Below are 13,795 nucleotides of genomic sequence, written 5' to 3'. Positions count from 1 at the left end.
GATCTTATGCGGATGTGTGTGTGCGTGCATACAAACACATACATATATATGAAATGTAAGTATGTGTACCTACGTTCAAGGCAATGTGTAGCTTGAAAACCTTTTCAGAGAATTGAACACCTGAAACTAATTTATGAGCTAAAGTCTATCTTATTTTATTTATTCATTTATCCATTCATTCATTAATTTATACATTTATTCTATAAATATCTTGATTGCCTGCTGTTTTCCTTAGTTATGATAAACACAGCGATAAATAGGGCATTTTATTTGCCACCGAGAAGCTCACAATTTTAGATGTAGTCAGAGATGTAAGCAAATAATTATAATGTCATGATATGGTGTTGGAATATTTTTTAAAAACTGAGTACAGTAAAATTGTGTATGAGGCAGAACTAGTATTGTACAAGTTCAACTTTTGAATATAGTCATCTTATATTTGGGAATAAGTCATGGAGAGTTATCAAAGCAGCAACATCAAGCAAGTGTTTATTGAAAATGATTGAGTTTGAATTTTGTGAAGGCTCAAGTTGGAGGTGTTCCTGCCTCAGAGGCAGCGGTCATCGTCCAAGCCAAGGATTTTTTTTTTTTTATTTCATCTTGTTATGGGGGATACAGAATTGCAGGTTACATACGTTGCTCCTGTACAGCCTTTCTCCCCAAGTCAGAGCTCCAGGCGTGTCTGTTCCCCAGGTCGTGTGCATTGCACCCATCATGTAGGTATATATCCCTCCCTTTCCCACCCCCCCTTTTCGAGTCAGCACCTTCCAACGTGACCATTCCCCAAAGGGTGCGCAATGCACTCATTGTGTAGGCATACCCCCATCCCCTCCCCCGCCCCCCACCTCAGTCTGATGTCCAATTGGTGTAGTTCCCAGATTTGTATTTAGGTGATGTTCAGGGAAACCAATTTTCTGGTGAGTACATGTGATGCTTGTTTTTCCATTCTTGGGATACTTCACTTAATATAATGGGTTCCAACTCTCTCCAGGAGAACCATAGAGATGTCGTATCTTCATCATTCCTTATAGCTGAGTAATATTCCATGGTATACATATACCACAGCTTACTAATCCAATCATGTATTGATGGGCATTTGGGTTGTTTCCACATCTTTGCTATTGTGAATTGTGCTGCTATAAACATTCGGGTACATGTGTCTTTGTTACAGAATGACCTTTTCTCCTTTGGGTATATGCCCAGTAATGGGATTGCTGGGTCAAATGGCAGGTCTACTTGAATCTGTTTAAGATACCTCCATAATGCTTTCCACAGGGGTTGCACTAGTTTGCAGTCCCACCAGCAGTGTATTAGTATGCCTGTCTCTCCACACCCACGCCAACATACGTGGCGCAAGCCAAGGATTCTTTTATTTTTTGTTTGGTTCAGATTTCAAGCTAGAAGATGCCTCAGGATGTCTTCATCACATTTTATCAGTCGACACAGAAAGGATTTAAGTACTGAAATGATTAGAGCTAAAATTGCTCATACGAACTCACTGTTTCAGAAAGAAAACAGACAGAAGGAATATGAATGAAGTAGACACTTTGGTTTGAAAGATGTCAACATCGCAACCCTGGAAGGTAGAATTCTTGTTGAATTAGATGAGACATCTCAAGAGCCTGTTGCAGAAAAGGCCAAGCCAAGTAAGTAAAGGGTCAATGAAACTGTTCTAGGTGACCAACGAAAACAGATGCTCCAAAAATACAAACAGGAAAAGTAACTGCAAAAATTGAAAGAGCAGAGAGAGAAAGATAAATGAGGAATATTTAAAGTGGGTCTTTATAGACTCGATATGCCTTATTTTCTTTCATCAAACCAGAATGCCTTGAAAGCTGAGCCATAAAAGGCCATTTCATCTTCTGTACGGATTACAAGGTTGAAGGCCAAAGACCAGATGGAGCAGACTGAGATTGATAATGGGAATGATGTTCGAGCAATACGACCCGGTCAAAGACAAACTTCTGAAAAGAAAATGTTGGACAAAGAGAAAAGAGTTGTACAGCCTGTAGTACCCATGTCAGTGAGAATGACTCTATCAGCTACTCAAACAGAAAAGCAGATTGCTGGAACAGTCTCATCTACCGCAGCAAGCAAGCCAGTCTCAAGAGCTACTAATGATAATGAACCAGAAAGAAAGGCACGAAATAAAGGAAGACCCGCCAAAATGACAGAAACAAAACCTGACAAGGGTATTTCTTGTAAAGTTGATAGTGAAGAAAATACTTTGTATTCACAAACTAGTAGGACAAATGGAATAAATCCAGATGGAGTCTCATAAAAACTGGAAAACTTACCTAAGGCAAATACTGCAAAAATAAAAGGGAAGAATTCCTTTTCACCTAAAAATTTTATGTTTCAGCTACTGGATGGTCTGAAGACCTATCAAGTAACACCCCTGACTCCCAGAATTGCCAATGCTTTTTTGACACCCAGTTACAACTGGACCCCTTTGAAAACAGAAGATAAGATTCAAGAAGCAGAAAATACATTTGGCACTAAAATATAAAATTTATGCTACCAAGACAGTACAGCAAGATTCAGATAAATTACGATGTCCTTTGAGTTCTCTAACAGTTCAGAAAGCAGAACATGTCTTAAATCATAATGAAGCTACTACTAAAAATTCAAGTGGCCTTCCAATAAAAGAGATCTCATCACTTGAAACAAATGAAGGAGAGATATCTCAGGCACAACATGATGTGCCATATTTCAGAAATATCTGTCAGTCAGAAACTGCAAAATTAACTTCACACTGCCTTGAGTGGGACAAGAGGCTTGAATTGGACATTCCAGATGATGCTAAAGATCTTATTTGCATAGCAGTTGGTCAAACAAGACTCTTTATGCAGGAAAGGTTCAAACATTTCGAAGGACTAGTGAATGATTGTGAATATAAACAAGGTGAAAAGGAGACTACCTGTACAGATCTGGATGGATTTTGGGATATGATTAGTTTTCAGATAGAAGATGTAAATCAGAAATTCAACAATCTGACCAAACTTGAGAAATCTGGATGGCAGAACAATAATTATACAAGCAAAAAAAGTATTCCAGAAAGAAATTGCCTCAGGTATAGCGAGTAAACCAAAACAGGACAATAGTGGAAGAATTGCAGCTAGAAATCACCTAGCTGCCACAAAAAATGTAATGAAAGAGAAAATTAAACAGGAAGAACATGCTGAGGCAGCAGCCTCTGTAATACCAAAGGAAGTTGATAAAATAATGTCTGATCCTGGATTTTTCGGAGTTGAAAGTCCCATTAAATCATTCTTAGGGCTTTCTATCTCTTCTGAACACCTTTCTCGAAGACTTAGAACAACAAAGTCTATCAGCAAACCTGTGTCTCAGAACAGGGATGCCATGGGCTTTACAAGACAAACTACATCACCAGAGAATCCTGATCCTCAAAATGTCAAACATGAACATGATGATAAGAAGAAGACTTTATTTTCAAATATTCCTGAAAGTAGGAACAGCATAGTAGAAGATGGTCAGCATCCTGGATAACAAGATTTAATTGAAGTGAACCATGATGAAAATAAGTAACTTTGAAATGGATTATTTACCCAGTGAAAGAATGAGTTTGCCTCTTCTTATTAGTATAGTAGCAGCTGATATTAATACTAACAAAAAAAGAAGAAATTTCAGATGTTGTGGCAGGAATCAAACTAAATTCAATTACATCGCATGATGTTTTGATGAGTAGCCCTGAGAAAAATATACCATCACAAAATAATGTCTCACAAGAAGAAGAAACTAAAATTTCTCAATCAGTACTATTTGATAATAAAAGTCTCATTACTGAATGTCCCCTTTTTTATTCACCAGGCCTACACTGCAGTAATCCATTCACTCAGCTGGAGGGGAGACATCAAGAACATTCCAGACACATTTCCTTTGGTAGTAACCTGATTACCTTTTCACCTCTGAGGACTTCTTGTGGAGAACAACCAGAAGAATTTTTTTTTTTTTTTTTTTTTGAGACAGAGTCTCACTCTGTTGCCCAGGCTAGAGTGAGTGCCGTGGCATCAGCCTAGCTCACAGCAACCTCAAACTCCTGAGCTCAAGCAATCCTCCTGTCTCAGCCTCCCGAGTAGCTGAGACTACAGGCATGCACCACCATACCCGGCTAATTTTTTTTTTTCTATATATATTTTTAACTGTCCATATAATTTCTTTCTATTTTTAGTAGAGATGGGGTCTCGCTCTTGCTCAGGCTGGTCTCGAACTCCTGAGCTCAAACGATCCGCCCACCTCGGCCTCCCAGAGTGCTAGGATTACAGGCGTGAGCCACCGCGCCCGGCCATGAATTTTAAATTTAAAAATAAATCCAAACATTTTTCTTCATATTAGTGCTGTGATATGAACTTAGACTTGAAAATTTGAAAAATATGTGTTTGTGTTCACTTCTATTTAATCCACTTATATAGTATCATATAATGTTTTTAATATTCACTGTTCATCAAAGTGTTTTTTAGATTAAGATATTCTTTCTCAAGGGAAGTGGGAATATTTTGTACATTTACCATGCAGAATAAAAAATGTTCTGTGCCTTGAACTCTTGTTTAAAATGTATAAGCTTAAGGCTAAGTACACACATTTACAGCTTATAAATGTTCTTTAGGGTAATTGAAATACATTAAACTTTCACAGAATTTAAAAAAAGGAAAATGATTGTTTAATTACATGTTTTCCTCTCCTAGTTGTAGTCAAACAGTTAAGTTAAATGAATATATATCTTTATTGAAGAATAAACAGCTTGTGAGTGTGTACAAGTGAACATACAGGAGTGTATGTTGTTATATAATACATTGGTTTATATCAGGAGGAAAAATATCAATGCATTAGTGATGTGAAGTTGTTTTCAAAACACACCTATTTGAACTAAAAATGTCCCTGTGAAACGCATTTTCCATTATGGGTGTGTGTGTGTGTGTGTGTGTGTGTGGTTATCTCTATCAGTGATATTGTTACCTCCCAAATGGAGGGGTTCGTTCCCTTGGCAGATATCAAGTCAATAGAAACAGCCACGTTGGTTATAGCAAAGTGTTTTTTATTACTTAGCACAAGTAAAGATCACCCCAGAGATAGTTCCCAAAGCACTGTGTCCCTGAAACAAGAGGGTTGCGTTGGTTTTATAGTCAGAAAGCGATGATAAGATCTTGCACTGGGATGATGCCAGGCAATGTATTCTAATTAGATTCTGCCACAAGGTGATTTCAGGGCTCAATCTGATTGGCTCTTGGGTCCTGCCATGCAATGTCTGCTGCTTAATTCAGTCTCCACTCATTGGTCCAAGCACGTAAGCCATGGTTGCACACTTGGTTCATCTGGGCATGCTCAGGTTACATGACCTTCAACCTAGGGGCCCATGGCAACTGAAAAACAACTCACAACTTTGTCATAAAAGTTAAGTCAGATTGATGTGGAGGGGTTACAATAAGAAGAGGTTAGGTTGTGCTAAGACATCTTCACACATGCAGGTATTGCCTAGACCTAGAGACAAGCTCTCAGTTTTCTACACTTCCTTCCATAGCTGCTGCATGGACTAAGTCCTGCTGTCCCAACCTACTTAAGGTTAAACCTGTATATCTGAATGGTTCTGGCACAGGTCATCAGAATTTTCTAGAATTCAGATCTTAATTCTAACACATGACCTCAAAAAATCTTTCTATTCAATAATTATGCTAGGAAACACAATGCTTTATTAGAGTGCCATGTATTATGTTATGTTATGAAACAAAAAAAAACAAGACTTCAGAGACTCATAATGGGCTCTTGTATTAATATAAATTCACTGTTCTAACATTTAGCCTCTGGGTTAAGATGGTGAACAAGATTGAAACTTCAGAGGCACATACATTGGAGAAGTTGTGTCTCTAGGATTATTTTTCAAATGTTGCCCATGATTGTTTTTTTAAAAAATATTATACATTGCCATAGGAAGCACACAACTGAGCTACACAATAGCACATACTTATATAAAGAAAATGTTCACAATTCAGATTTTTAAATAATTCATTTTTTATCATGTCAAGCATGTAATTAGGACCTGCCATTATGCTAAGTGTTGTATACAAAAACATTGAAGAATTTCACAGTGCTTGGAGGGAAGCTGACAAGTAAACATAAAATGAAAATGCAGGCTGCTGGAAATTTTTGAGGGTTTTTAAGTAATAAATACATCAGATTTTGGTATTAGAAAGACAACCCTGGCATGAGGATAAGTAGGTGAAGTAATATTAAAATTAATTAAAGAAAAACAGAAAGTGAAAACTCAAATGTTGAAAGATAACCTTAACCAACAAAAGGAAAACACAAAGAAGGTACAGGCAGCAAACCAGGTTAACGACTCAGTCAGTTTTTTGGCCACAGGCAACTAAACGTACTGTGGGGGTATCAAGGACTGAATTTCCTGCAGAGAGATCCTTGGTGCTCAGGAACTAGGGCAGAGAGTGAAAGGGAGAGTAAATGCAGCTACTTAGGTTTTCTTTCTGTACACTCAGTATGAGAAGGTGAAGAAGAGAACACAAGACCAGGACACAGCAAAGCCCTCCAGAAAATTTTAAGTTAATATGTCAGGTTTTAGTCTGAAACTGTTGGTTCTTGGCACACTCATGGCCAAAGAATGACCACACATGCCAAAGTTAGGCAAGCACAAAAATGAGGTTTATCGAGGAAAGATAGGATTATAGGGCAAGAGCAAGCTATAGGTTGACAGAGCCTGGTACATCTGCCACAGGTGATGACCAGACTCATTGTCGTAGCAGGTCAAGCAAAAGGAAGGGCAAAGAGAGAGATCGACTATGGTCTATGTCTTATTTTATAGTGCCTGGATAGCGACTTCCCTTGTGGTTCAGAGGTCACCATGGAACCACTTTGATTGGACAGTTTGGAGTCACATGACCTGAATCTCAACTACGCATGCAGGTTGTTCTAGGTCAATTTCCGGATTCTATGATACCTATGCTGCTTGGCCTGTGGGCTAGAGTCTTCTGTATTTTTTTGCAGCTGGCCTGCCAAGTTCTGATTGACAGATTTGTAGGGTATTCCCTCCTCCCCCAGATATGGAGAATTAGTGTGGGGCAGGACCACCATGGGGGCAACAGCACCCACTTTCGGTCCTAGGGGACCCAGAATCCCTCACTATCTGCCTAACAATTACACAGAGCCCTCAAGATTTACAAGATGCAAAGCACTGCTCCTTGCCGCTTGACATTCACATCCTCACCACGTCCCTCCTCAATACATGGCTAAGTTTACTACTGCCAGTGTATTTAACTCTTGAAAACAAAAACTACAGTTGTCAACTCTTCCAGTCTCTACGAAGGAAGAAATGTTCAGGCTAAAAATAAGTAGTTTTATTTTAAGAACATGAAGAAAGAAGGCAGAAAAAAGTCTCTGCAGCTATGTAGCCAGAACTTTTAGAGAATCAGAAACTTAATCTTTGCCTTTTAGAATAAAACCCTATACCTAATAATCTGATGAGAAATGTTGCTAGTGCTCTGCCTAACCATTAGTCTCTCCATCGCTGCTTCTCTCAATCTTTTTATTCCTTCCTTGCACTATCAGGGGCAGGGAAAGGAGTAAGGACAGTCAAATATTTAATCCCAGGCATTTTTACCACAGATCACTTTGCGAAAACTAAAGTGATCCTCCATTATAGGCCTTCTCCACATCTGGTCTTTTCAGGTTTCAATAGCTAGTAGCTGCTGCTTTGTCTGACCTCTTCTTGCTCAGGGTGGGAACAGCTCCTTGAAATAGATTTGTCTCTTTGTTTCCCTTACACGGTGCCTATCCTTTTGTAAAAAGTCCTTTCTTTCATTAATTTTCCTCAAATGACCCAAAACCTTGTTCCAGTAGCCCAGTGGAAATGCAGACATATGATTCCATGACTCTCACGTAAGCTTTAATAAAAGCAATTCCATTCTCACTTGTTTTACATATTAGATTTATGGAGAGTTCCAGGACTAAGTTTAATAAAGTGAGTAGTATGTTCTAAAGCATGCATTTAATTATCAGTCACATATGAATCTTAATACAAATCTTTAATGTGCATACCTGTGAGTTTTCCTAACTATGTTTTAAGATATTTGAGGCTAGTTATCAAATCCTATACACATTTGGTACATTGGAGCTCAAATATTTGTTCTATGAATGAATGAAAGAATAAATGTATTAATGAATGGATAACTTGAAAGTCAGTTGCAAGGCAAATGACTTCTTTAAAGGCAAAAAGTCTGGTTTTAGAGTTAATAGAATGTGGAAAATAGTTAGCTGATTATCCATTTTCAGTAAAATTTCTAGTTTGCACCCTAAAGGTCTTGCTCTGTTTAGACAAAATTGTCATATTTCGAAGTCCAGGGGAAACTATTAATTGCTTTTCTATTTTTCTTTTCCTTTGCCCCAAGACCACATCTCGGTGAGAGAAAAGGGATTAACATATTTTGAAATTGAAATTTGCATCAACTGTTAGTAATGAATATCCTAGTCAGGCCCCAAATTAAGGTCCGAACAAGGGCACCAATTTGAGATTTCTTTATTTCATTCCTAGATTGCATTGTTATTGATGCCGCTTACATAACAAGAAACATTAAGTTTGATTACGGTGTGCTTCAATCAGAACAACATTTTGTTAAAAAAAATATCTAATACAAAAAATATCTAACCAATGTTAGAAATGAAGCAAATTCTTCTGTATCTGGGGACAAAATCCCCTTAACTGATTTTTACTTTTTTTTTATTATTATTAACTCAGCCCTTATTTCCCCTTTACATTTCTAGGCTTATTAAATCATATTTGAGTGTTTTTTACTAAAATTCATATTCTATTTTTCCTAGACTGTTAGCCCCTTGAGGGATCTAAAAAAGGACTATATAGCTAGCAAAGTACCATGCAGAGAGTTAAATTTTTTTAAAAATCCTTGATTTAATGTAAATTGTAGTTTGCCCTTAGGAGTCTGAAGAAATTGGAGAAAAGCTATTGCATTTAAATAACTGGCTGCCTCTAATTCACCTCAGTAGCTATCCATCAGTGGAATAGAAATTCTCAGAAAAGAGGCAGGGATTTGAAAAGGAGCCTGTTTTTGATAAGATGAAATGATTCTCATAGGGTGTGAATCTATCTTGAGGACTTTGTTGTTCTCCACATTGGTTTTTGCCAAAAAAAAAAAAAAAAAAAATGTGGTAGCAGGAAGCTCACATGCTGGAAATTGAAGAAGCAATGCTATAATAATCTCTTTGATTGGGGATGATGGAGGCACAAAAATAGCAAAAGGACTCTGAGCAGTAAATGAAGCTAGGGACGCATGTGAATAAATGCCATAGCCCTAGAGCAAAGCACATGTTCCAGGATGACTTATTAAAACCATGTTTATCAAAGCTGAAAATATAATTGGGATTTGGAACAAGTTTGCTGTAATGTTATTATGATAATGATACTAAGAACTAAGATTTGGGTTTTTAAAAATTATTTTATGATTGATTAATAAATATTTATTTTTAGAGCTACCAGGATAATTTTTTAATTAGAGACAAACTTCTGTGTATTTGCTTTTGTCTAATATCTAATTAAGAAAAGGAATTAGTTGGCTTAAACTTGTGAGTTTAGTTTATGCACTTTAAACGCATTGCCTTAACTACTTTTGGTGCTTAAAATACTTTAAAAATCTTAATATATTATATATATATATGAAGTGGGAATAGTTTTCCTCTGAGTTTTCCCTCTTCAACTTAAACCACTAGTGACAGCAGTAATTTCATAGTTACAAAGATAAGTGCTAAGTCAATTGAAATAAGTCATTAGTAAATTTCCAGATATAGTAAGTCAGATTACTTCAAAAATATCTTACAATCTCCTCTTAAATTATCTTAGTCAACATAACTGCTCTTTTGTACATATGAAATATAAGGATTTCTTCTTCTGAATGACAATTAAAGAAACCTATATTAGAAAGAGTAGTAATGTTTTAATGGCAAAAGGTTAATGATGGAACATGATTATTAGTGGTATATTGCTTGAATTTGCTAGCTAATATTTCAAAGGGATTTTATATTCCTTTTTATTATAGTCTATGCAGTATTTTTCCATCCTTTACATGGTGTTTTATTTTTCCAACACATAATCATAATGTCTTTTCTTTCACTGAGCTCTTGAGTGGCTGCAAGGCATAAATGGTGCCTAATGCAAATGCTAGGAAGGCTCCTAGCAGACACCTGAGACCTCAGTGAAGGAATAGTGCTGGAATGCAAGCTTGCCTCACATAAGCCTCAAGGCCACAAATTACTCATTTTGAACCAAAAAAGATACTGCTCTTTTCTGTTGAAAATAAGATCCATATTGCAACTCTAAACAGTACAGAACTACTTGAAAGCATTATTTCGTATTCATATCTATGTATTTATCACTTTGAGATCTACTTCTAAAGGAAAGATTTAGATACATCGCCTGTGATTAGATCCACACAGATTCATCTCCAGGAGTAAAATTTAGCACTTGCTCTAGAAAAGTCCTTCTCAGAGCACAGATCTCAGAGGTCAGTGATATTTCAACAGAAACAACAACAAACAAAATTGGAAAGCCCTAGAGATGATGACTGTTTTATTTCTTAATGTTATTTTGTTTTATTTTTTCAAGTAAAAATCATTAGAAAACTACCATTGTTTTTCATCCATCATGATTTTTTTTTTTAAAGGACAACAGTAACATACAAATTTAGGGAGGAAATAATCCTAATCGTTGTTATTCGAATGGCTTATACTTTAAGAAAACTACCTTCATTAGTATTAAGTTTATGTTTAATACCTTATTACTGACAAGTACAGGTGTCAGGAACTGAAGACTAGGAAAAACACTAGATTGCAGAGAGTTTTATGTTCCTGTTGCAAGGCACTTAAATCTTTAAAATAACTGAAAAATCAACTGACAGAACAATTTTCAGTAAATAAGTACCTTTATAATGAGAATAGATATAACGATTTTTATAATATTTGAAGAATATGATGAAAATGCATTTTTTATATATTCAGTATGTTTTAATTGGGAAGAAACATAAAAGCTTCAAACATACACAATGATTGTTATAAAAAATGACCCAGGGCATATCTAGACAGCATGGGAGCAAGGGCCCTCTTTCAAGATGATTAGACCAAGAGAACAGATAAGTGCAGTGTGATTTGGTGAAGGAGCTGGAGTGGGAGCAATGGTTTTATCAAAGGAGCCCGTAAATTAGAGAGTTACTTGTTTGGGATTATAAATTGAAGAAAGAGTCAGTGTTAGCTTCCCAAAATATGTCAGGTAAAATGAATTCCACAAAATAGAGACATAACCAAACACCTGAAGCTGAAGAAGAACAAGGTATTTTTGAAAAACGTAAATGTAGTATTTCATGGTCTCTCCTAGGAATTAAATATATATATATATATATATATATATATATTCTAACTGGAAGGCCTTTAAGGGAACTTGGCAGATGAAACTGAACTCTGAGACTTCAGTTGGTCTACTCAAGTCATAGGCAGGTCAAGCCAGCACATATGTATTTAATTAGATAAACAGTGAAGTTAGGTATTCTGATGCCTTAAATAATATTTGTTTGACCATGAATAACATTTTTAAAAAGTGACATTCTCCTCTATTTGTATATATTTTGTGTGTTTAAAAATTTAAATGTATAAGAAATAAGCTAAATGATTTCAAAAATTCACATTAAAATATTTAAAAGCTATTTTAAAAACATTTGTATATGTCAGTCTTATAACACAGGGAATTTTTTACCAATTATCTTTATGATCAAGTAGATTTGTTATGAGTTTATGAATATGTGTGCCTATATATTATCTATTATATAAAATTATCCTATTACAGTAATGAATTGAAATTACCAAAAAATTTCCTTTTACATTTAATGTAAAATAGATATTCTTGTCTGTCTCACTTCTTTGCAATGATTCATTTTGTGGTTAAATCCTCGAAAGGGCAATGAATAGATTTTTAGTTTCAAATCTATTCAATAAAACATCTGGCACCATGTTCAGGTGCTAGTGTTTTGGGAAATTTCCACTCTTTTAGAGGGCATTGTATCAGATAACTTATTAAACCAAAGCTATGGAGAAGATTTTGTATTATCCTCAGAATTTCTTCCTGATTATGGCTTTCATCATATTTTGTTTTACTTACTAACTTCTCCCATACCTCCAAATGTCCCGTGCTTCAATCAAAATACTCAAACTCAAGTTCTAAACGTCTTTACTGAATTACAAGGGCTTAGGAAATAATGACAACAAAAGCAAGTGACTAAGATACGGAAGGAGAAAAAATGATTGCTGCTTTGTGATGTACCCCACACCTAATTACATCAAGCTATTAAAACTTGGTAATAAGATTCCTACCATCAATATCTGTAGTGACCATTGTATTTCTCACAGTATAGCAAGTCCCGTAACGGAGGTTCATGGTAATGACCCCCAGTCATCAAGGAGGTGTTAAATTAATCCTCCATTTTATCTGTGGAAAAAGCAGGAAACCATAAAGGGCAAGTTATATTACTTTATTTTAAAGTAAACCTGGCATTGTAGTAGTTAACTCTGTATCATGAGCTATAAATACTTTCTGATATTTCTCATTGGAGAGATTTTGTTATACTATTAATATTGATAAATTATTAAGCCTTTATGCTTAAAAGTCGTTGGAAGAATATTTGGTAAAACTTTGTGGTTAACGGTATTTTGAAGTACATTTGCAATTTCTATGTAATTTACATAATTGCCAATGGACTGACTAGTATATCAGACCTGTAAAAATATAAATACTCCTTGTTATTTTCCTGAAAAGATTTCCTTTATAGATAATAGAAGATAAAGCTGGATTTGCTCATGCATTCAACATTTGTTACATACCTACTTTGTGTCAGGAACGAAAAAGAATAGATTTTAGAGATGATTAAACCATAAACTTTGTCTTACATAAATGACCTGCCCCTGCCATTCCTGGGAGGTGGAGGAAGAAAGTGCTAGCAAGGAAAGATGTTGTTAAATTAAAATGCCAAAGGACTCAGGAAAATCAACAGGCATATATGAAAATTGTAAACTACAAAGTTGTCATGCTATTTAAAAATATGTTTTGTTGATGAATTAGCCCTGATTGAAAAAATTATTTTAGTTAACTTTAAAAATAGTAAACAATTCTATACTTATCACTGTTTAGATTTATATTGAAATCTACTATACATCTCTAAACCTAAAAAATTATAATTTTCTAATATTTCACATATAAGTGGCAATATTATCTGTAAATATTTTATTATGTAAATTCTATGGCTGAAGTAGCAAACAATGAGATGTTAAAAAAATTTAATGTTTTTATTTATTTGTCATTATCAAATATTTTTACATATTGACAAAGGAAAATAATCATGGGATACCATGCATCAGTTTCCCAATTATATAAATCAGAAATAATTTAATACCTTAAGAATTAGTCTTAATTCAGATGATATTTTCATATGCAATCTGTTCTGATTCCATCTATTAGAGCTCAGTTTTTATATAAGATTACTCATAACTGTGCCACATTTTCACTAGTTTAAATATATATTTTAGAATATTCATTACTTAAATAATATTTGTGAATATGTCCTTTGGAGATATTTTTATGTAAAATAACACTTCTAAAACTGTTTTGCATATATAAAAACATTATAAGAATACATTGAAACTTAGTCATAAAAGTCAAGCAACTTGTCTTCTAATTCTTAATTAAAACTTGAAAAGGAAACTAAAAAGCTTCATTTTT

General features: G+C 35.1%; 1 pseudogene; it reads left to right on the top strand.

Moving 5' to 3' along the window:
* Window positions 1–1,414: 1,414 nt before the first annotated feature.
* LOC138385697 (disks large-associated protein 5-like) overlaps window positions 1,415–13,795 on the top strand; it is a 120,736-nt pseudogene continuing 108,355 nt past the window's right edge.

Source organism: Eulemur rufifrons, chromosome 7 (assembly GCF_041146395.1).
Source record: "Eulemur rufifrons isolate Redbay chromosome 7, OSU_ERuf_1, whole genome shotgun sequence".
Lineage (NCBI taxonomy): Eukaryota > Metazoa > Chordata > Mammalia > Primates > Lemuridae > Eulemur > Eulemur rufifrons.
This window is presented reverse-complemented; position numbering and strand designations above follow the sequence as displayed.